The sequence below is a fragment of the Suncus etruscus genome, chromosome 2 (genome assembly GCF_024139225.1).
Source record: "Suncus etruscus isolate mSunEtr1 chromosome 2, mSunEtr1.pri.cur, whole genome shotgun sequence".
NCBI lineage: Eukaryota > Metazoa > Chordata > Mammalia > Eulipotyphla > Soricidae > Suncus > Suncus etruscus.
The window spans coordinates 68,804,114-68,826,694 of record NC_064849.1 but is presented as its reverse complement, the minus strand read 5'-3'; the positions used below and the strand labels follow the sequence as shown (position 1 = coordinate 68,826,694).

General features: G+C 36.9%; 2 protein-coding genes, 1 non-coding gene and 1 pseudogene across 3 annotated transcripts in view; 2 read left to right on the top strand and 2 right to left on the bottom strand.

The window, feature by feature from the left end:
- Positions 1 to 22,581, bottom strand: part of LOC126001428 (ribonuclease pancreatic-like) — a 189,173-nt gene that overhangs the window by 141,136 nt on the left and 25,456 nt on the right. The gene's annotated exons all lie outside the window — the stretch shown is intronic.
- LOC126001426 (ribonuclease pancreatic-like) overlaps positions 1 to 22,581 on the bottom strand; it is a 459,609-nt gene that overhangs the window by 411,585 nt on the left and 25,443 nt on the right. The window lies entirely within an intron of this gene.
- LOC126001438 (ribonuclease 4-like) overlaps positions 1 to 22,581 on the top strand; it is a 117,800-nt pseudogene that overhangs the window by 79,574 nt on the left and 15,645 nt on the right.
- On the top strand, positions 4,421 to 4,531 carry LOC126002253 (U6 spliceosomal RNA). The gene has a single exon (XR_007493010.1). It is a non-coding gene; the product is annotated as a U6 spliceosomal RNA (small nuclear RNA).

The window sequence follows — 22,581 nt, the reverse complement described above, 5'->3', positions numbered from 1 at the left end:
ACAGTCTGCATGCAGGGCAGATCACTCCGCATTTAATGGTATGCTGAAACTAAAGGATGCTCCACATCAGCCTGACATTGATGAAAGAAATGCACCGAATCCAGAGTCTTTAAATATAAGAATCTGATACCAACAATAGCTAAAGTGTGAAAAAGTTTCACCGAGATCTTGAGAATGACTGGAGTTGGACGGACTGGTTTGCCTGGAACCCAGAGTCTATCTTATGCCAATTAATTGAGGTGAGGCCTTTTTAGTAATCAGGTCAAGGATTTTTTCCATTTTCCCCATTTTTCTGGACCTATGCAAACAACGGCTCTTGCTACTATCACACCTTTACTTTTTTTTTTTTACTTTTATTCTTTAAGAAAAAAAAATACAATTTATTGAACTTAAAAACAATTGTAGTAGAATGCCGGTCTTGAATACAGGCGAGGGATGGGAAGGGGGTAATGTTACACTGGTGAAGGGTGGTTTCTGGTTATGACTGTAACCCAAATATGATCATGTTACTTAAAAAATATATTAGAAAAAAGAATGAATGAGGGAACTGCAAAACCTGTCTAGAGTATAGGTGGAGAGGTGGGATGGAGGGAGATTTGGAACATTGGTGATGGGAATGTTGCACTGGAGATGGGGGGTGTTTTTTACATGACTGAAACCTAATCACAATCATGTTTGTAATCAAGATGTTTAAATAAATAAAAATATTTTTAAAAATAATAAAAAATATTAAAAAAAACTACAAGCCTCAAGATAAATGTGCTTTTTCCAATTTTATTAATTTTATTATTGGCAGGGGGAGTGATTTACTAAATTGTTTGACAGAAAATGAAGTTTTTTTAATGTACTTCATTGAAAAAAATGTAGATGGCACATTTTATAATATGTTTCAGAAATAGTGCATAACAATTAGGGAATGCTTTGTCTGCATCCCCCATTTATAAACATTTATAACATTTATAAACATTTATAAACATTTATAAACTATTTAAGAGTAATTAGGTCCTCTATCTCTTAATACTATAATTACTATTTGCTTTTTAAATTATAAGTACTCTTGCCTACATAACCACATTACAACCATCAAATATTATCACACAGGAAATTCTAAGATCGCCTTAATATCTATGCACATGTTTTTCTACAAATATTAATAGGTTTGCATTACAGTGCATGCTTTGTATGCTTGAGGATGTGCGACTAATCTCAAGTACCTCCTGTCCCAACCAAAATTAAAATTAAAAAAATTAGGGATCTGGGACCGGAGAGATAGCATGGAGGTAGAGTGTTTGCCTTGCTTGAATCCCAGCACCCCATATGGGCCCCCGAGCCTGCCAGGAGCGATTTCTGAGCATAGAGTCAGGAGTAACCCCTGAGCTCTGCCAGGTGTGACTCCCCCCAAAAAAAAACCCAAAATATTAAAATTATTAAAAATAATTTTAAAAAATTAGGTATCTGAGATATATCTCAATGGACTGAGCACAGGCACTGCATGCAAGAGGCTTCAGTTTAATCGCTGCCACCACATGCTCCCAAAGTACACTTGGGGTACAGTGATAAGAGTAGACACTGAGCTTTGAGTAACTTTGACCCAAAATCACAACAAAAATTATAAATAGGCATTACTTAAGTTAAAAAGTAAAGGAGGCATGAGAGAAAGTCTGTGTTTTCACTAGATCTCTTTTGCCATCACATTCTTACACTTTGAAGGAAAATATAAAAAACTGCTCCGTGGACTATAGTGGGCCATGAGAACCCAATGCTGGCTGGATGCTCCTACTTGGACATTAAATAAGGGTGATTCTTACCAAAGTGAGACTGTCCCAGGCCTACCAGGGACCTCCCTCACCTGGAACTTCACTGTAATGTTCGTACTCTGGTCTTGATGGGCAGATGGGAAGTGAAGTCCTTTGTTCTTGAGTGTACCCTTATTTATGTCTCCAACAGTCAATGGGATGGCCTAGGGGCATGCATGACTAAACTACTATCAGCTTCTTCTACGTTATGTTTTCCCATTTCATGGACAGAATGTGAGCATTCAGGGAAAGAAGACATGGTATACAAGCAAGAAGCAGCAGTGTAAACTTCTCAGTATCATGTGTACTGAATACTGTTTCAGATGAACATGCCTTTCCTCATATTCATGAATACACTTCTTTTCAGGTTGACTTGAATTTGACCTTGAAAAAGTCTGAACTCCATTTAGAGATTTTTATTAATTAGAATGTTAATTTAGAAGCACTATTAAACTAATTCTAGAAATTGAGCCCCCTGTCCCTCTCCTCTCCTATCATCATACATCACCAAACACTGGGGAAATAGGGATGTTGCAATGGGTCTGGCAGCTAACAAGGAACTGCTTGGCAATTTTTTAGAACCTTTGTTTTTGTCTTTTTTGTTTTGTTTTGGGGCCACACCTGGTGATGCTTAGGGGTTACTTCTTGCTATGTGCTCAGAAATTTCTCCTAGCTTGGGGGACCATATGGGAAGCTGGGTATCAAACACAGGTCTGTCCTGGGTCAGCCATGTGCAAGGCAATGCCCTACCACTGTGCTATTGCTCCAGTCCCTAGAACTTCGGTTTGAAGTGTATGTATTATTTAAAGTGCTGTATGATTAATTATTGCATGCTACTCTAAAGTTTCTTTGTTCTATATATATATGTATATGTGTATACACACACACACACACACACTTAGATGGAGAAATAGCTCCTGCTTTGTGGACCCCAAGGCCCATTTCTTGCTCCTAAAGGACTTTAAACTTAGATATATTTCAGAACAAAAGTACTGGTCATAACATGCCTCTCCCTTCCAACATACTTTAAGATTTGGATTTGGTGTTGAGGCAGGGAAAGGAGAAAGAATAGGGTGGGAAATGGAAAGCGGCAAAGAAGAAGAAGAAGAAGAAGAAGAAGAAGAAGAAGAAGAAGAAGAAGAAGAAGAAGAAGAAGAAGAAGAAGAAGAAGAAGAAGAAGAAGAAGAAGAAGAAGGAGAAGAAGAAGAAGAAGAAGAAGAAGAAGAAAGAAGAAGAAGAAAGAAGAAGAAGAAGAAGGAAGAAGAAGAAGAAGAAAGAAAGAAAGAAAGAAAGAAAGAAGAAAGAAAGAAAGAAAGAAAGAAAGAAAGAAAGAAAGAAAGAAAGAAAGAAAGAAAGAAAGAAAGAAAGAAAGAAAGAAAGAAAGAAAGAAAGAAGGAAAGAAAGAAAGAAAGAAAGAAAGAAAGAAAGAAAGAAAGAAAGAAAGAAAGAAAGAAAGAAAGAAAGAAAGAAAGAAAGAAAGAAAGAAAGAAAGAAAGAAAGAAAGAAAGAAAGAAGAGGAAGGAGGGAGGAAGGAAGGAAGGAAGGAAGAGGTAGGAAGGAAGGAAGGAAGGAAGGAAGGAAGGAAGGAAGGAAGGAAGGAAGGAAGGAAGGAAGGAAGGAAGGAAGGAAGGAGGAAGGAAGGAGGGAGGGAGGAAGGAAGGAAGGGACAGAGGAAGAAGGAAGAAAGGAAGGAAGGAGGAAGGAAGGAAGGAAAGAAGGAAAGAAAGAAAGAAAGAAAGAAAGAAAGAAAGAAGAAAGAAAGAAAGAAAGAAAGAAAGAAAGAAAGAAAGAAAGAAAGAAAGAAAGAAAGAAAGAAAGAAAGAAAGAAAGAAAGAAAGAAAGAAAGAAAGAAAGAAAGAAAGAAAGAAAGGAAAGAAGGAAGGAAGGAAGGAAGGAAGGAAGGAAGGAAGGAAGGAAGGAAGGAAGAAAGAAAGAGAAAGAAAGAAAGAGAGAGAGAGAGAAAGAGAGAGAAAGAAAGAGAAAGAAAGAAAGAAAAGAAAGAAAGAAAGAAAGAAAGAAAGAAAGAAAGAAAGAAAGAAAGAAAGAAAGAAAGAAAGAATGAAAGAAAGAAAGAAAGAAAGAAAGAAAGAAAGAAAGAAAGAAAGAAAGAAAGAAAGAAAGAAAGAAAGAAAGAAAGAAAGAAAGAAAGAAAGAAAGAAAGAAAGAAAGAAAGAAAGAAAGAAAGAAAGAATATGAGGCCTTTCATAATATTCTTTTCTTTCTTTTTTCTTTCTTTTTTTGTTTTTGGGCCACACCAGGTGATGCTCAGGGGCTACTCCTGACTATGCACTTAGAAATTGCTCCTGGGTTGGGAAACCAGATGGTACTCCTGGGGTCTGTCCTAGGTCAGCCATGTGCAAGGCAAACACCCTACTGCTGTGCCACCACTCCGGCCCCCATATTCTTTTCTTGTGATTAATTATTTTTAGAAACACCATTACCTTTTATACAAATACGCCTTTCTTTGGGGAATATGCCAAGATACATCTGAAGTCTATTATTAAACTTATATTCTGGAACTTCTATTCTAAACTTTCCTTTGCAGGGTTGTGCACCTGGTAAATGAGTCCACAGACTGTGTAACTCCTTTTGGCAGAGAATAGGATGTTAAGAAAGGCCTTTGCATGCTCTCTTTGGCAGCAAATATACTAAAATTGGAACAATACAGAGAAGATTAACATGTCCCACCCCTGCGCAAGGATGACACGCAAATTCCTGAAGCGTTCCATATTTAAAAAAAAAGGGGGGGGGGGGAAGAGTGCTCACACTGAGGCTGAAAGATGAGTAAAGTCACTTCTCAAGCTTTGAAACTTGTAACATATTATGTTGTTTTATGATGGAAGAAGGAAAGAAAGAAAGAAAGAAAAAAAAGTTGGGATAAAGAGAGGGAGGGAGAGAAGGAAAGGAAGGTAGGGAAGACGGAAGAGAAAAATAGAAGAGGAAGAAATAGGGAGAAAGTAGAGTGGAAGAGAGAAAGAAGAAAAAAGAAAGGGAGGGAGAAACAGAGAGGGAAGGAGGAAGAAAAGGCAAATAGAAGGGAGGGAGAGAAAAAATAAAGAGGAAAAGAATGGGAGAAGAGTGGAGGGAGGATGGAGGGAAGGAAGAGAGAGAAGAAAAAGAAAAGAAAGAGAAAAAGAGGGAAGGAGAAAGGGAGGAAGATTAAATTCTGGCACAAGACAAGGCTGTCCTCTCTCACCACTCCTATTCAACATAGTTCTGGAAGTACTTGCTATAGTGATTAAGCAAGAAAAAGATATCAAGGGAATCCATATAGGAAAGGAAGAAGTCAAGCTCTCATTGTTTGCAAATGACATGATACTCTATTAGAAAACCCTAAAGTCTCTACGAAAAAGCTTCTAGAAACAATAGACTCTTATAGCAAGGTGGCAGGCTACAAAATTAACACACAAGAATCAACGGCTTTTCTACACACCAATAGTAATAAGGAAGAAATGGACATTAAGAAAACAACCCCATTCACAATAGTACCACACAAACTCAAATATCTTGGAATCAACTTGACTAAAAATGTGAAGGACCTATACAAAGAAAACTATAAAACTCTGCTTCAAGAAATAAGAAAGGACACACGGAAGTTGAAGCACATACCCTGCTCATGGATTGGCAGGATTAACATCATTAAAATGGCAATACTCCCCAAAGCATTGTACAGATTTTAAGTGATCCCTCTAAAGATACCCATGACATTCTTCAAAGAAGTGGATCAGGCACTTTTGAGATTCGTTTGGAACAATGAACACCCTCGAATAGCTAAAGCAATCATTGAGAAAAAGAAAATGGGAGGAATTACTTTACCCAACTTTAAACTGTACTACAAAGCAATAGTTATCAAAACAGCATGGTATTGGAATAAAGACAGACCCTCAGATCAGTGGAATAGATTTGAAAACTCAGAGAATGTTCCCCAGACATACAATCACCTATTTTTGATAAAGGAGCAAGAAATCCTAAATGGAGTGAAGAAAGCCTCTTCAACAAGTGGAGTTTGCAGAATTGGCTAGCGACTTGCAAAAAATTGAACTTAGACCCCCAGCTAACATCATGTCTGAAGGTTAACTCCAAATGGATTAAAGACCTTGATATCAGACCTGAAACCATAAGATATATAGAACAACATGTAGGTAAAACACTCCAGGACATTGAGACTAAAGACATCTTCAAGGAGGAAACTGCACTCTCCAAGCAAGTGAAAGCAGAGATTAACAGATGGGAATATATTAAACTGAGAAGCTTCTGCACCTCAAAAGAAATAGCACCCAGAATACAAGAGTCCCCCCCCCACTGAGTGGGAAAAACTATTCACCCAATACCCATCAGATAAGGGGCTATTCTCCAAAATATACAAGGCACTGACAGAACTTTACAAGAAAAAAACATCTAATCCCATCAAAAATTCTGGAGAAGAAATGGACAGACAATTTGACAAAAAAGAAATACAAATGGCCAAAAGACACATGAAAAAAATGCTCCACATCACTAACCATCAGGGAGATGCAAATCAAAACAACTATGAGGTACCACCTCACACCACAGAGACTGGCACACATCACAAAGAATGAAAACAAGCAGTGTTGGTGGGGATGTGGAGAGAAAGGACTCTTATCCACTGCTGGTGAGAATGCCGTCTAGTTCAACCTTTATGGAAAGCAATATGGAGATTCATCTAATAACTGGAAATCGAGCTCCCATATGACCCAGCTATTCCACTCCTAGGAATTTACCCTAGGAACACAAAAATACAATACAAAAACCCTTTCTTACACCTATATTCTTTGCAGCACTATTTACCATAGCACTACTCTGGAAACAGCCAAGATACCCTTCAATAGATGAATGGCTAAAGAAACTGTGGTACATATACACAATGGAATATTATGCAGCTGTCAGGAGTGATGAAGTCATGAAATTTTCCTACACATGGATGTACATGGAATCTTTTATGCTGAGTGAATTAAGTCAGAGAGAAAGCGAAAGACGCAGAATGGTCTCACTCTTCTATGGGTTTGAAGAAAAATGAAAGACATTCTTGCAATAATAATTTTCAGGCACAAAAGAGAAGAGATGGAAGTTACAGCTCACCTCATGAATCTCACTGCAAACAGAAATGAGTTTAGTTAGAGAAAAAACTGTGTTTTGAACTATCCTAATAATGAGAATGTACGAGGGAAATAGAAAGCCTGTCTAGAGTACAGGCAGGGGTTGGGTGGGGAGGAGGAAGATTTTGGACATTGGTGATGGGAATGTTGCACTGGTGATGGGTGGTGTTCTTTACATGACTGATACCCAAATACAATCATGTATGTAATAAAGTTGGTTAAAAAATAAATAAAAATAAAAAAATCATTTTATGATTAAAATACCGAGATAAAACATTTTTGGTTATTACTTATCATGAACTAGAAAAGTTTTTATGGTATAGAATTCAGTCCTATGTTGCATCATTCTTTCTCTTCATATGAGGCTTTTTGTGCTTTTCTATCATATATTCTGAAATTTTGTTTAATGTTTTATATAGATTCAGACATGCTCGAAAGTTATATTCAATAGGCTTATTCTAATCAGTTATATAATCAGTTCAGTGCTTTAGGATGCTTTAGTTAATGCTCAGATGGTCATGTAGTACTGAAAGTGAATTCAAGCTTTTCTCATATGAAAAGAAAAAATTAGTCAGTAAAATTATCTCTCCTGTTCCTAAATGCATTATTTTTTTTAATAATACTTAACATATATCATTGACCGAGCCGGAGCGATAGCAAGGAATGGCAAGGGATCCACCTTGCCAGTGCTAGCCTAGGACAGACCGCGGATAGATCCCCTAGCGTCTTATATGATCCCCCAAGCCAGGAGCAATTTCTGAGCTTATAGCCAGGTGTAACCCCTGTGCGTCACTGGGTGTGGCCCAAAAAACACCCCCCCAAAGAAAATATCATTGATAACAGAATAGTGTACTCAGGATCTTGTCACTGATTTTTTTTTACAGTTTTGACCTTATTGATAGGCACCAAATATAAAACAAGTATGTCTTTTATCAGAATTCAATAGGTGTTAAATCATTGGCTGATTACCAGATATCAAAGAGTTTCATTTCTTGTTCTAAAATGGAGATTTATTTGCTTGAGTCTGCATACTGCTACTCAGTGTATTATGTTGGCAACCATAAACTGTATCTGAAATAAGTACATTTTAACACTACCAATTAAATGTGAATCATTTTTTAGGATATACAAGATTGTATCATAGGACTAAAAAAAGATTATGTTATGTATTTTTTGAAAAATCCTTTTCTTCTTACTTAAGAACTTTAAAAAAAAGTTTACATTAATTAACATGGCAATGTTCAATCTGAAGTAGTTATTTAAATTTTTATTTTCAGAATAAAACTTTTTATGACTAATGCATAAACAAACTGACATCAGCCAAAAATTTTAATAGTTCACTTAAGGGTATTCTGCTTATCATCATAATATTGCTTATAAAATGTACATTACTCATTAAAATAATTGATCATTGCAAAATAAAAAAGAGAAAGGGAGGAAGGAAGAGTAAGATGAGGAAAGAGAAAAAGAAAGAAAAAGAATGAATAAAAGGGAGAGAGAGAGGGAGGAAGAAAGGAGGGAAGGTAGAAGAAAAAAAGGAAAAATAGAGGGAGAAAGGGAGGGAAAAAGAGGAGGGAAAGTGAGGGAAAAGAAAAAGAATAAAAGAAAGGAGAGAAAGGAAGGGAGAAAGATAAAGACAAAGAGAAAGTAAAAGAGAAAGAAAACTGACCTATGTAATATTTTACGCAATTCTAGTGATAGTTATGTTATATGACATAGTTATAGTTATATGACATATGTGAGAACTTCATGGTATTAAGTGTAACATGAAATTACAATGATGATTTCAAGTGCAACTGATTTTACTGGCTGGAACCTGCCATTAGTTTATAATTTCTCAAATATAGGGGAAAAAACTCAGAAGCATGTGGATGACAGTAAAGGAATTTTTGAAAAAAATTTTTATTAAAAATAATTAACACTCTTTTACATTTTATATCAGTTTAGATGCTTGGTGGAAATCTGCTAAGTAGTTTTAGACAAAGAAAGCTAAGTTCTTTGGGGCCAGAGAGATAGCCTGGAGGTAAGGTGTTTGCCTTTCATAGAGAAAGACGGTGGTTCATCCCATATGGTCCCCAGTGCCTACCAGGGGCGATTTCTGAGCATAGAAATAGGACTAACCCTTGAGTGCTGCCCAGTGTGACAAAAAAAAAAAACAAAACAAAGAAAGGAAGAAAGAAAGAAAGAAAGAAAGAAAGAAAGAAAGAAAGAAAGAAAGAAAGAAAGAAAGAAAGAAAGAAAGAAAGAAAGAAAGAAAGAAAGAAAGAAAGAAAGAAAGAAAGAAAGAAAGAAAGAAAGAAAGAGAGAAAGAGAGAGAAAGAAAGAAAGAAAGAAAGAAAGAAAGAAAGAAAGAAAGAAAGAAAGAAAGAAAGAAAGAAAGAAAGAAAGAAAAAGAGAGAAAAAAGAATGAAAGAAAGAAAGAAAGAAAGAAGGAAGGAAGAAAGAAAGAAAGAAAGAAAGAAAGAAAGAAAGAAAGAAAGAAAGAAAGAAAGAAAGAAAGAAAGAAAGAAAGAAAGAAAGAGAAAGAGAGAAAAAAGAATGAAATAAAGAAAGAAAGAAAAAGAAAGAAAGAGAGAGAAGAAAGAAAGAAAGAAAGAAAGAAAGAAAGAAAGAAAGAAAGAAAGAAAGAAAGAAAGAAAGAAAGAAAGAAAGAAAGAAAGAAAGAAAGAAAGAAAGATAGAAAGAAAGAAAGAAAGAAAGAAAGAAAGAAAGAAAGAAAGAAAGAAGGAAAGAAGGAAGGAAGGAAGGAAGGAAGAAAGGAAGGAAGAAAGAAAGAAAGAAAGAAAGAAAGAAAGAAAGAAAGAAAGAAAGAAAGAAAGAAAGAAAGAAAGAAAGAAAGAAAGAAAGAAAGAAAGAAAGAAAGAAAGAAAGAAAGAGAAAGAAAGAAAGAAAGAAAGAAGGAAAGAAGGAAGGAAGAAAGAAAGGAAGAAAGAAAGAAAGAAAGAAAAAGAGAGAGAAAAAAGAATGAAAGAAAGAAAGAAAGAAAGAAAGAAGGAAGGAAGAAAGAAAGAAAGAAAGAGAAAGAGAGAAAAAAGAATGAAAGAAAGAAAGAAAAAGAAAGAGAGAGAAAAAAGAAAGAAAGAAAGAAAGAAAGAAAGAAAGAAAGAAAGAAAGAAAGAAAGAAAGAGAAAGAAAGAAAGAAAGAAAGAAAGAAGGAGAGAAGGAAGGAAGAAAGAAAGGAAGAAAGAAAGAAAGAAAGAAAAAGAGAGAGAAAAAAGAATGAAAGAAAGAAAGAAAGAAAGAAAGAAGGAAGGAAGGAAGAAAGCAAGAAAGAGAAAGAGAGAAAAAAGAATGAAAGAAAGAAAGAAAAAGAAAGAGAGAGAGAACAAGAAAGAAAGAAAGAAAGAAAGAAAGAAAGAAAGAAAGAAAGAAAGAAAGAAAGAAAGAAAGAAAGAAAGAAAGAAAGAAAGAAAGAAAGAAAGAAAGAAAGAAAGAAAGAAAGAAAGAAAGAAAGAAGGAAGGAAGGAAGGAAGGAAGGAAGGAAGGAAGGAAGGAAGGAAGGAAGGAAGAAAGAAAGAAAGAAAGAAAGAAAGAAAGAAAGAAAGAAAGAAAGAAAGAAAGAAAGAAAGAAAGAAAGAAAGAAAGAAAGAAAGAAAGAAAGAAAGAAAGAAAGAAAGAAAGAAAGCTAAGTTTTAAGTTTTCTGTCCACAAGAGACTTATCCTGAATACTAAAAACAATATTTTGCAATCATTTGCTAGCAGGAAGATTGAAGTCAGGGTCAGAGTACTAATAGCTATTTCATAATTTTGTGAGGGCCTTTTTTAGTTCTGTGAAAATTTTAGAATAGCTATTTATTTTTAGGAATCTTTTATGAAGCGAATGGGTGAATAAAAGCATCCTTCTGGGAGACCACTTCTTACTCGGTAAGATTCCTTTAAGGCAGTTTTGCCTCCAAGATTAGGAACAATTTTTCGATTCAGATCATTGCTGTTAGCTATAAAATCTAGGTGCAAAAGAGAAGAGAATGAAAACTGAACATAAGAGAAAGGTAGGAAAAATTGTGAGTGCTGCCTGTGTGTGTCTGTCTACTGTCCTGCTGTGTGAACCTCTTGGGAGTGGGCCGAAAAGAGGCTCCAGAAAATTCGCTCTCCCAGAGGCCAATTCTAGGGCGGGAACACCAAGGAACTGCTCCATAACATGAAAACCAGCTATAAGCAGTAATTTGTAGAAGCCAGGTCCCCTGTTTGTGAAATCAGGCTGGGAAAATCCAAGAAACTACGCCTGCCCATAGGGGCCCGACTGTGAAAAATTGTGAGTGCTGCCTGTGTGTGTCTGTCTACTGTCCTGTCACGTGAACCTCTTGGGAGTGGACCAAAAAGGGGCTCCAGAAAACTCGCTCTCCCAGAGGCCAATTCTAGGGCAGGAACACCAAGAAACTGCTCCATAACATAAAAACCAGCTATAAGCAGTACTTTGCAGAAGCCAGGTCCCCTGTTTGTGACGTCGGGCTGGGAAAATCCAAGAAACTACACCTGCCCAGTGGGGCCAGACTGTGAAAAATTGTGAGAGTAGCCTGTGTGTGTCTGTCTACTGGTCCTGCTGAGTGAAACTCTTGGGAGTAGGCCAAAAAGGGGCTCCAGCAGAGCACTTAGCTCCGCTTCGCTACACGGCCATGCGCTCTTTCTAAGAAAGCAACACCATCTTAACAAGAAGAAAAAATCACACTGAGAACTGTGCTGGGTCACTGAAGCCCAGCATTTTACTCCGACTTTCTTCTCTGCTGCGTGCTTGGGCCTAAGATTTGATCCTGTGTGAGGCTTCATCCACGGAGAACTCCCCTCCCTTGGAGGCAAGTCGACTCATCCAGAAAGGGAGGAGCCAGAGGAGTGTGGCTGCCTGCATCACTTAGCCAATGAATACCAACACAACACTTAGAAAAACCCACAATACAAGTGTGACAATGGGGAAACAACGCAGGACAGCATCAGACATAGAGAAGGAAGATGATAATTCTGATGACCAGATAATGACGAACCAACTAATCAACCTCTCAGATAAGGACTTTAGAATAGCAATATGGAAGATGCTCAAAGAACTCAAAGAAACCATGGACCGAGTTGAACAGAACACTAATAAGAACCAAGAAAATATGAAGACAGAAATCACAAAACTCCAAACTGAAATAACATGTCAACTAACAGGCTTGAAAAACTCAGTAAACAAAGTGAATGACAAAATGGATAAGCTCTGGGAGAGGGTAACAGAAGCTGAGAATAGACTTGGTGCTGTGGAAGATGAGATAAATAACAATTCCATACAGAAGGAGAGATTGGAAAAAAACTTAAAGCAAATGAACAGACAGTGGAATAATTAGTCAAAGAATGGGAACAGATGAAAATAGAAGTCTATGATAAGCTCAACAGAAACAACTTAAGAATCAATGGAGTCCCAGAGACCCAGGAAGAAAATTTCCAGGAAGAATCAACGGTCAAGAACATCATTAAAGAGAAACTTCCAGAGCTAAAGAATATATGTGATTAAATCCTGCATGCTCGAAGAGTACCAACCAAAAGAGACCCCAGAGAAAATCCTAGTCACAATGACAAATCCCACAGATAGAGAGAGAATTCTGAAAACAGCAAGATAAAAAAGGGAAATTACATTCAAGGGAGCATCTTTGACATTTACAGCAGATCTGTCACCAGAAACACTCAAGGCCAGAAAGTAGTGGTGGGATATTGTGACAAGACTGAGTGAAAAGAATGCTTCACCCAGAATACTGTACCCAGCAAAACTCACTTTCCGGTTTGACAGAAGAATACATGGTTTCACAGGCAAAAAACAGCTCAGAAACTTTACAGACTCAAAACCAGTCTTAAGAGAAAAACTGAAAGACCCAATTTAAGACAAGACTAACCAAAAGACACACCAAATTTCGATATAAAGATGGCATTAAATCCCAGGACAATTCTTTCTCTCAACGTCAATGGACTAAATGCACCAGTTAAGAGACACAGAGTGGCTAAATGGATCAAAAACTCAACCCAACATTCTGCTGCCTACAAGAAACGCACCTGAACAGTCAGAACAAACATAGACTCAAAATTAAAGGCAGGAGAAACATTATCCAAACAAACAACACCCATAAAAAAAGCTGGAGTGGTCATAATAATATCAGATAATGCAAACTGTATATACAGGAAGATTGTAAGGGACAAAGATGGACATTTTATATTAATCAAGGGGTATGTAGAGCAGGAAGAAATAAATCTCCTAAACATATATGCACCGAATGAGGGGCCAGCAAAATATTTAATACAATTGTTGACAAATCTGAAAAATAATATCAATAATAACACAATAATTGTGGGGGACCTCAACACAGCTTTGTAAACACTGGATAGGTCAACCAGACTTAAACCCAACAAGAATATACTAGACCTTAAAAGAGAAATGGAAGAAAGAGGCCTAGTGGATATATATAGGACACTCCATCCCCAGAAAAAATGATACAAATTCTTCTGCAATGTACAAGGGACATTCTCCAAGATAGACTAAATGCTGGCACATAAAACATACCTCCATAATATCAAGAGGATAGAAATTTTGCAGACTACCTTCGCTGAACACAAGGCTCTGAAATTCTTTGTGAATTCCAAAGGGACACAGAAGAAAAACTTTAACACCTGGAAGTTAAACAGCCTCATACCGAATAACCAGTAGCTCCGAGATGAAATCAAGGAGGAAATCAAAAGGTTCCTGGAACAAATGACAATAAAGACGCAAACTATCAGAACTTATGTGACACAGGAAAAGCAGTACTGAGAGAAAAATTTATAGCTTTGCAAACACACATCAGGAAGGATGAAGGGACTTAACTGAGTAGCTTAATGACACAGCTAATAGAACTAGAAAGTGCTCAAAAAAGGATTCAAAAATAGGGAGACAGAAGGAAATAACAAAGCAGAGAGCAGAAATCAACGAAGTGGAAACCTAAAAAACAATCCGAAAGATCAGCAAAAGCAGAAGTTGGTACTTTGAAAAAATAAACAAGATTGATAGACCATTGGCAAAACTAACAAAGAAAGAGAGAGAGAAAAACTTGATAATTCGTATTAGGAATGAAAAAGAAGAGATCACTACTATATGGCAGAGATTCAAAGGGTAATCAGAATCTACTTTGAGAAACTCTACGCCACTAAAAATGAGAACCTGGAAGAAATGGATAAATTCTTGGACTCTTATAATCTTCCACGGTTGAAGGAAGAGGATGTAGCATATCTAAACACCCCCATCACTATTGATGAAATTAAAACGGTAATCAAATGCCTGCCCAAAACAAAAGCCCAGGCCCAGATGGATTCACAAATGAATTCTTTCAAACTTTCCAAGAGGAACTACTACCAATCCTGGCAAGACTCTTTCATGAAATTGAACAAACAGAAACACTTTCAAATAGCTTTTATGAAGGCAATATCACCGTGATACCTACACCAGACAGAGATGCTACAAAAAAAGAAAATTACAAAACAATATTGCTGATGAATACAGATGCAAAGATCCTCAACAATATTCTGGCAAATAAGATTCAATGCCTCATTTAGAAGATCATCCACTACGATCAAGCAGGTTTCATCCCAGAAATGCAAGGCTGGTTTAACATCCGTAAATCTATCAACATAATACACTACATCAACAACAAGAAAAATAAAAACCACATGATCATATCAATAGATGTAGATAAAGCATTTGATAAGTTCCAACACTCATTCTTGATCAAAACTCTCAGCAAGATGGGAATGGAAGGAACCTTTCTCAATATAGTTAAGGCCATCTACCACAAGCCAGTGGCAAATATTATCCTCAATGGAGAAAAACTAAAAGCCTTCCAACTAAATTCTGGCACAAGACAAGGTTGTCCTCTCTCACCACTCCTATTCAACATAGCACTGGAAATACTTGCTATAGCAATTAGGCAAGAAAAAGATATCAAGGAAATCCAAATAGGAAAGGAAGAAGCCAAGCTCTCACTGTTTGCAGATGACATGATACTCTACTTAGAAAACCCTAAAGACTCTACCAAAAAGCTTCTAGAAACAATAGACTCATATAGCAAGGTGGCAGGCTACAAAATTAATATACAAAAATCAATAGCCTTTCTGTACACCAATAGTAATAAGGAAGAAATGGACATTAAGAAAACAACCCCATTCACAATAGTGCCACATAAACTCAAATATCTTGGAATCAACTTGAATAAAAATGTGAAGGACACATTTAAAGAAAACTATAAAACTAGGCTCCAAGAAATAAGAGAAGGCAGGCTGAAATGGAAACACATACCCTGCTCATGGATTGTCAGGATTAAAATAATCAAAATGGCAATTCTCCCCAAGGTATTATACAGATTTAATGTGATCCCTCTAAAGATACCCATGACATTCTTCAAAGAAGTGGATCAGGCACTTTAGAAATTTGTTTGGAACAATAAACACCCTCGAAGAGCTAAAGCAATCATTGGGAAAAAGAATATGGGAGGAATTACTTTCCCCAACTTTAACTGTACTACAAAACAATAGTTATCAAAATAGCATGGTATTGGAATAAGGACAGGCCCTCAGATCAGTGGAATAGGCTTGAATACTCAGAAAATGTTCCCCAGACATACAATCACCTAATTTTTGATAAAGGAGCAAGAAATCCTAAATGAAGCAAAGAAAGCCTCTTCAACAAGTGGAGTTGGCAGAACTGGCTAGCCACCTGCAAAAAATTGAACTTAGATCCCCAGCTAACATCATGTACGAAGGTAAAATCCAAATGGATTAAAGACGTTGATATCAGACCCCAAACCATAAGATATATAGAACAACACATAGGCAAAACACTCCAGGACATTGAGACTACAGGCATATTCAAGGAGGAAACTGCACTCTCCAAGCAAGTGAAAGCAGAGATTAACAGATGGGAATATATTAAGCTGAGAAGCTTCTGCACCTCAAAGGAAATAGTGCCCAGGATAGAAGAGCCCCCCCCCCCCACTGAGTGAGAGAAATTATTCACCCAATACCCATCAGATAAGGGGCTAATCTCCAAAATATACAAGGCACTGACAAAAAAATCACAAGAAAAAAACATCTAATCGGCATACATCACAAAGAATGAGAATAAACAGTGCTGGTGGGGATTTGAAGAGAAAGGAACTCTTATCCACTGCTCGTGAAAATTCCGTCTAGTTCAACTTTTATGGAAAGCGATATGGAGATTCCTCCAAAAACTGGAAATCGAGCTCTCATATGATCCAGCTATACCACTCCTAGGAATATACCCTAGGAACACAAAAATATAATACAAAACCCTTCCTTACACCTATATTCATTGCAGCACTATTTACCATAGCAAGACTCTGTAAACAACAAAGATGCCCTTCAACAGACAAATGGCTAAAGAAACTGTGGTACATATACACAATGGAATATTATGCAGCTGTCAGGAGATATGAAGTCATTAAATTTTCCTATACATGGATGTACACGGAATCTTTATGTTGAATGAAATAAGTCAGAGAGAGAGAGAAAAAAAATGCAGAATGGTCTCACTCATTTATGGGTTTTAAGAAAAATGAAAAACATTCTTGCAATAATAATTTTCAGAAACAAAAGAGAAAAGAGCTGGAAGTTACAGCTCACCTCATGAAGCTCACCACAAAGAGTGATGAGCTTAGTTAAAGAAATAACTACATTTTGAACTGTCCTAATAATGGGAATGTATGTGGGAAATGGAAAGCCTGTCTAGAGTACAGGTGGAGGTCGGTTGGGGAGGAGGGAGATTTGGGACATTGGTGATGGGAATTTTGCACTGGTGATGGGTGTTGTTCTTTACATGACTGAAACCCAAACACAATCATGTATGTAATCAGGGTGTTTAAATAAAATACATATACCAAACTTGTCCTCTCAGAGCAAATCTTTAATCCATCCAAGTGCGTTAATATTTGACTCAGTCATTTTCAGGAGAAAAGTGAATGACTCTTCATATTTCTGAGAGCATAGTCCTTTGTTTTCATGTCTCTTTTATGTTTGGGAACTTTTAGATCTGTTCTCTCCACCCCATTCACCTGATATTGTATAAATTGAAGGAGGACTGGCCACACATTTCAAGCAGCTGGAACCCGTCTCCAGGAACAAACAACTGGAACTCATCTTCAGTTGAAGGGAAACTTCCAGATTTTAGTAAGATTCTTTCTCCTGGGTATTCTGTTATTCTGTCTTTCTATATAGATACTGTTATTAACAAGCTATCTATTCCAGACAAATATGTTCCACCCTTTAAAGCTTTTGGGTCCACACATTCACTAACTAAGAAGAGAAATCAGATTTTAAAGTTTAAAATTAAAATGGATTTCTTTGGGTATAGCTTAGATGAATAAAGGGAAATTAATGAAATGCAACTAAGTAGAAATTTAAGAGGGAATCGTAAATCGTGATAAAATCCTCAAAGATCTGTGCAAGTCATTTAATGGAATGCACCCATAACTCCCTTAGGTAGGGGAATTGTATGTATTTTCATAAGAAAAGAAAGAGAAAATAAGGGTTGGGAGATAGAATAGTGGTGAGGGTGCATACCTAGCATGCATTCGACTGGTCCCCAGGACCACATGTAACCCCTTGAGATGCTTGGGAAAATCTCTCCTCCAATATATAAAAAATAAACAGGAAATAAACTTTAACTTTGTTTGTTTCTTCCTTTTGACACTATTTTCTTCAGAAAGTTTTGGATCTATTTGAAAGCAAAGTGGAACGATCTCAAGATCAAAATAGAAGAAGAAAGGAGGACATAAAAGGAGAACTATGCATTGTGTATTATACTTTCACTTTAGGAGATAATATCCTGAATTATATATTAGAGTGAAACTATATTTATGAAAATTGTAACCATAAAAACTCACATAAATTGTCAAGTTAACTCTATGGTACATAATGTTTGTTGAATCTCTTGAATACAAACAATTGCCTGTGGAGAAAGAAAGAGAATATAATTTTTGTGACGATTGAAGGATTGAGTTGAGATAAAAGATAAAGTTGGCCAGTGACAGCTATAACAGATTCCACTGACAAAAAATGGTGACTGACAGTTAAATATTTGGTTGTGTGTGACTAAGGATAAGTGAGAAGTTCAGCACCCTTAGCCTAGGTAGATTTACTTTTTGTAGTTTGTTTTGGGGTCATATCCAGCAATGCTCAGGGGCTACTCTGACTCTGAAATAAGGAATTATTTCTGGAGGTGCTTGGGGGACCTAGAAACGCAACAAAGGTTGACACATGCAAAGCAAGCACCCTATCCTCTGTACTATCTCGCCAGCCCCTAGGTATTTCCTTCTGTACCACAAATAATCTGTTTCTCTTTTTCTCTCAATTCCACCTTACCTCATTTTGGGGGGGTAAATTTAGAGTTGAATAAGGAAGCTGGGATGGAAGGAGGGGACAGATATTTGATATAGTTGTCCATGGTGTATACTTGCTGGATTTGACTTCTAGATGTCTTAGGAAGTGAAGACTACTAAGATTTTTGAGAAAACATTAGCTGATCTATTAAATCCTAAATGTAAAAATTCTTCAAATCAGAAAAAAAATGCCTTTGTTTCTTTAGCCTAGAACATTTAAGCCTCCAAACTCAAATGAGCAAGTGCCCTTTTAGGATGTGAGGCTCCTGTATTGTGTCACTCCAGTGCTTTAACTAGAGGTGATCTTTAGATCTGTTTACATGCCAAGCCTTTAGAGATGAGACATATCAACCAATGAGACTGAAATGCAGAGAATTTAGTGACCTAGTTTTCCACATGTAACAAATTAATACAAAATTATCTCTTCAATTCCATGGACACTAGACTTTAATGCAGAATCTAGGAAAATTATCTCTTTTCCTTAAGAAAATTTTAAAATTAGAAAGTAATCAACTTTCTCATTTTATAAATGAATAAAAAATTTCTCCGAGAGGAAAATTAAGTCAATCATTTTTTAAAAAAATCAAGCAGTTAGGGAGATAGTGCAGGGGTTAGTTAGCATGCAAGGCATGCCACAACTCAGTTCTATTGTGGCATCACATGCACTCCCTCTACCATGTGTTCCCAGATATTACTCGAAAGGTCCTTGCACACCAGGAGATATGACCCAGTGCACTTGGGAAGCACCACATTTGTGTGTCTTTACACTGAACTGATTCTCAAATTAGGCCCTAATTTCCTGTAGCTAATGAGAAACTCCCTATCAGAAATAAATATGGTTCTACTATGAGGCAATCATTGTGATTCAAGGCACATACCCTGAGTGCTGTCCTTCTATAGATAGAGATTATACAGCAGTGAAAAACACACACACAATAGGTAATTATTTTCCCAAGACTACAAGGATGGTGATATGGAAATAATAGCCATAAAATTTAACATCAGGTAAATAATTATTTGTGATATTCTTGTGGGCATATCCTGAGCTCTGTTACTTTTACTTTAAAATTTGGGTGTAGTGAAGTATCTTTTTTTTAGTGAAGTATCTTTTATTTTAACATCTAAAGCATAGTGTCAGGCTGAGACCCTTTAACAGCCCATATGTGAGCAGTAATGTCCTCAAAACTTGTACCACTGCTACCTTCTGCAAAGACCCTGTCGACATCCTATCCACTGCTGCCACCTAATGATTCTTTTGAATATTGCTAACTCTAGTTCTACTTACTCTCTAGCCTTTACAAATAAAATTATTTTGTTTTATCACTGCTTTTTAGTATTATATATTATAAATTATATAGTATTACAAATTAAAGAGTATCATCTCACATCTCTGTGTGTGTATAGGCTTCACTATATACACCACCAAAATTGTAGTGCCATTTGTTCCTATGATCAGATTGAGTCTTACTTCCTGTTTGTACTCTGGGGTCTGGACCCTGCAAAGAGGTGTTGACCTAAGCTCTCTTTGTCTTTTTGTGCCTGCAAATCTATCATTTCCTTTAATAGAAGAGGGCAATATTTATCTATTGCAGACCAGAAGACATACTTGATTAGAAATCTATAAAACTTTGATAAGGTCTTCCAAAAGAATAGAAGGAGAAAGCAGGTAGGAAACTGAAAACCTTGACACAAATAGAAAGCTGAAAATAACAGCTGCAGCTCAGCACCTGATTAGAGTAGCAGCCATTGTCATTAATATTGACAAGCAGGGCTTATTCTTGTTATTGGGTTGTCCCTGCCTTCTTCATTTTGTATCACTTTTCAGCTCAATTCACCCCTATTTTTTTCACTTGATTTTAGTCTGAATCATAGTTTATGTTGTTAATTTATAGTTTATTAATTATAGTTTATGAGACTTTTGACTACAAAAATGTTTTAGTGCTTAAATATTTTGGATTTCTTTTTTTATTTAATTTTTTATTGAGACAATGTGAATTACAAGTCTTTCACAGTTGTATATTGGGCACATAGTGACAGTGAATTAGGTCCATTCCCACCACCAGTATTGACCTCCCTTCACTGTAGTTTCCGGGAGGCATCTCATAACTCAAACTTTAGCCACCGGGACTGCTAGTGTAACAGGTCCATTTCTGTGTATACATTGTTATAGTTTGAGTTTCTTGATTCTATTGTTGATTTTGGTTTGGGTATTTAGATATGACCATGCTCCTGAGATTGCTTGGCTCCTGGATCCCATCCACATTTTTTTTGTCCTCAATTTGTAAGACGACTTAGAAATATGAGGCAGAACAAGATGATTCACGTACTATGGTTTTGTAAAAAAAAAAAAAGGCGGGAACCCCTATCTAAGAAGCTATTAATAAAATTTAAAGAAAAAAATAAGAAAAACGGGTGGGGGCAGATGTGGCAAGTTGGTGTGTTGTTTTTGTTTTTGTTTTTTTTTTTGCTTGCATAGAAGCAGTAAACATTGAGGAAATTCGAAAGGAAATTCTCTTGGCCTAAGAGATACAGGGTGTCTACCGTTGAGGCATACTGTCATAAGACTGACTATGGCTCCAGGCATGCTAGTTGTCAAACCCCAAGGTTTTTCTTTATGGTCCCAGGAAAAGTTCTGCTCAGTCACTGTTGTTATAGGCAGTCTTCTGTAAATAGAGATCTTGGTTTATGCACAGATCCTACGATTGAAGATCTTCTGATTTCATCTCACCATTAGGTGGTAAGGAAGGGCAACTTGCTCTTCGATCAGGTTGTTGCTATTTTCTCTTTGTTAGGGTGGCATCATCACAAAAGGTAAACTATCTTTCTCTGCCAATTTCTTATTATTTTTTTGGTACGTGAGTAGGCACCTCTATTCAGAGAGTAATCGAGTTAAGAAGGTGAGAAGATTTTTGAGAAGAATTATGGGTCAAGGTAATTCTAGAGAACAGTTGTTTTCTGATGTGTTGCACTATGCCTTGCATAGCTGTGGGTTAAAAATCATCCAACGTTAGATGGAGGAATTTCTCCAATTTGTACAAAAAATTTGTCTTTTGTTTTCTGAAGAGAATAGTTTGTCTTTATACGATTGGATAAATGTGGGAACAGATATTTGCAAATTCTACAATCAGAATGGCCCAAAAGACAATCTTGTCAAGGCAGCTGCCATTTGGACTCAGGTTAGAGACCTATGGATAATTGGTCTGAGTTAGAATGTTTACCACAAGTGTTAGAGAGGTGCAATTTGAGGTGGAGGATCAGCTTCCAGCATTAGAGAGGGAAATGCCTATCTATGATCCTGTCCATGAGGAGGACAATAACTCGGAGAGCTAGACTGAGGAAGAAGAATTACATCGGGATACACCAGGATGTCCTGGAATATGTTTTGTTTGCTTGTTTGTTTGTTTGCTTTGCTTTTTTGACCACACCCAGTGATACTCAGGGGTTACTCCTGGCTATGCGCTCAGAAATCGCTCCTGGCGATCATATGGGACACTGGGAGGGTGGGGGGATTGAACCACAGTCAGTCCAAGGTTAGGTGCATGAAAGGCAAATGCCCTACCACTTGTGCCACTGGCCAGCCCCTGGGGTATGTCAAAAGTAACTTTTTACCCAAGACTTTTATTCTTATTTTTCCTCACACCCTGGTTATCTGCTGTCACCCAAAATATAAAACTGCTTTGCAATGAGCTGCTGAGGAGGCACGTAGAAGTTGTGATTTGGAATTTGCATTTCCTATCTTTTTTGAGGAAGGACTGGAACCAGTATGGACACCCTTGCCATTGAAACTATCAAAAGAACTTAAGCAAGCAGTTAGGACTTTGACCCCACTTATCCATATACTATTCAACTTATTGAGTTGGTGAGTTGCCATTGTATAGCTCCTTATGACTGGCAAGAGACTACAAAATCAGTCCTGACTCCAGGACAATATAGATTATAGAGAACTAAATGTGAGGAACAGAGCTTGAACCCAACTTGACTCTCTGGCCTCTATTATCCATTAGCCACCCCAGGTACACACCTTTCAAGGAATCCCAGAAGATTTCTTTCTGTCAAGACAAGCCAGTCTATGACATGTATCTATGTGTAAGAGAAAGAGAGAATGCCTGACCCAGAGACAGGCAGGGATGGGTGGATGAGAGGGAAACTGGGGAGATTGGTGGAGGGAAATGTGCACTGGTAAAGGGTGGTGTACATTCTCTGACAGAAACTTATGACATGACAAAATTTGTAATCACAGTGTTTAACTAAAATAATTATTTTTTAAAAGACAATGTGTGTTTATAT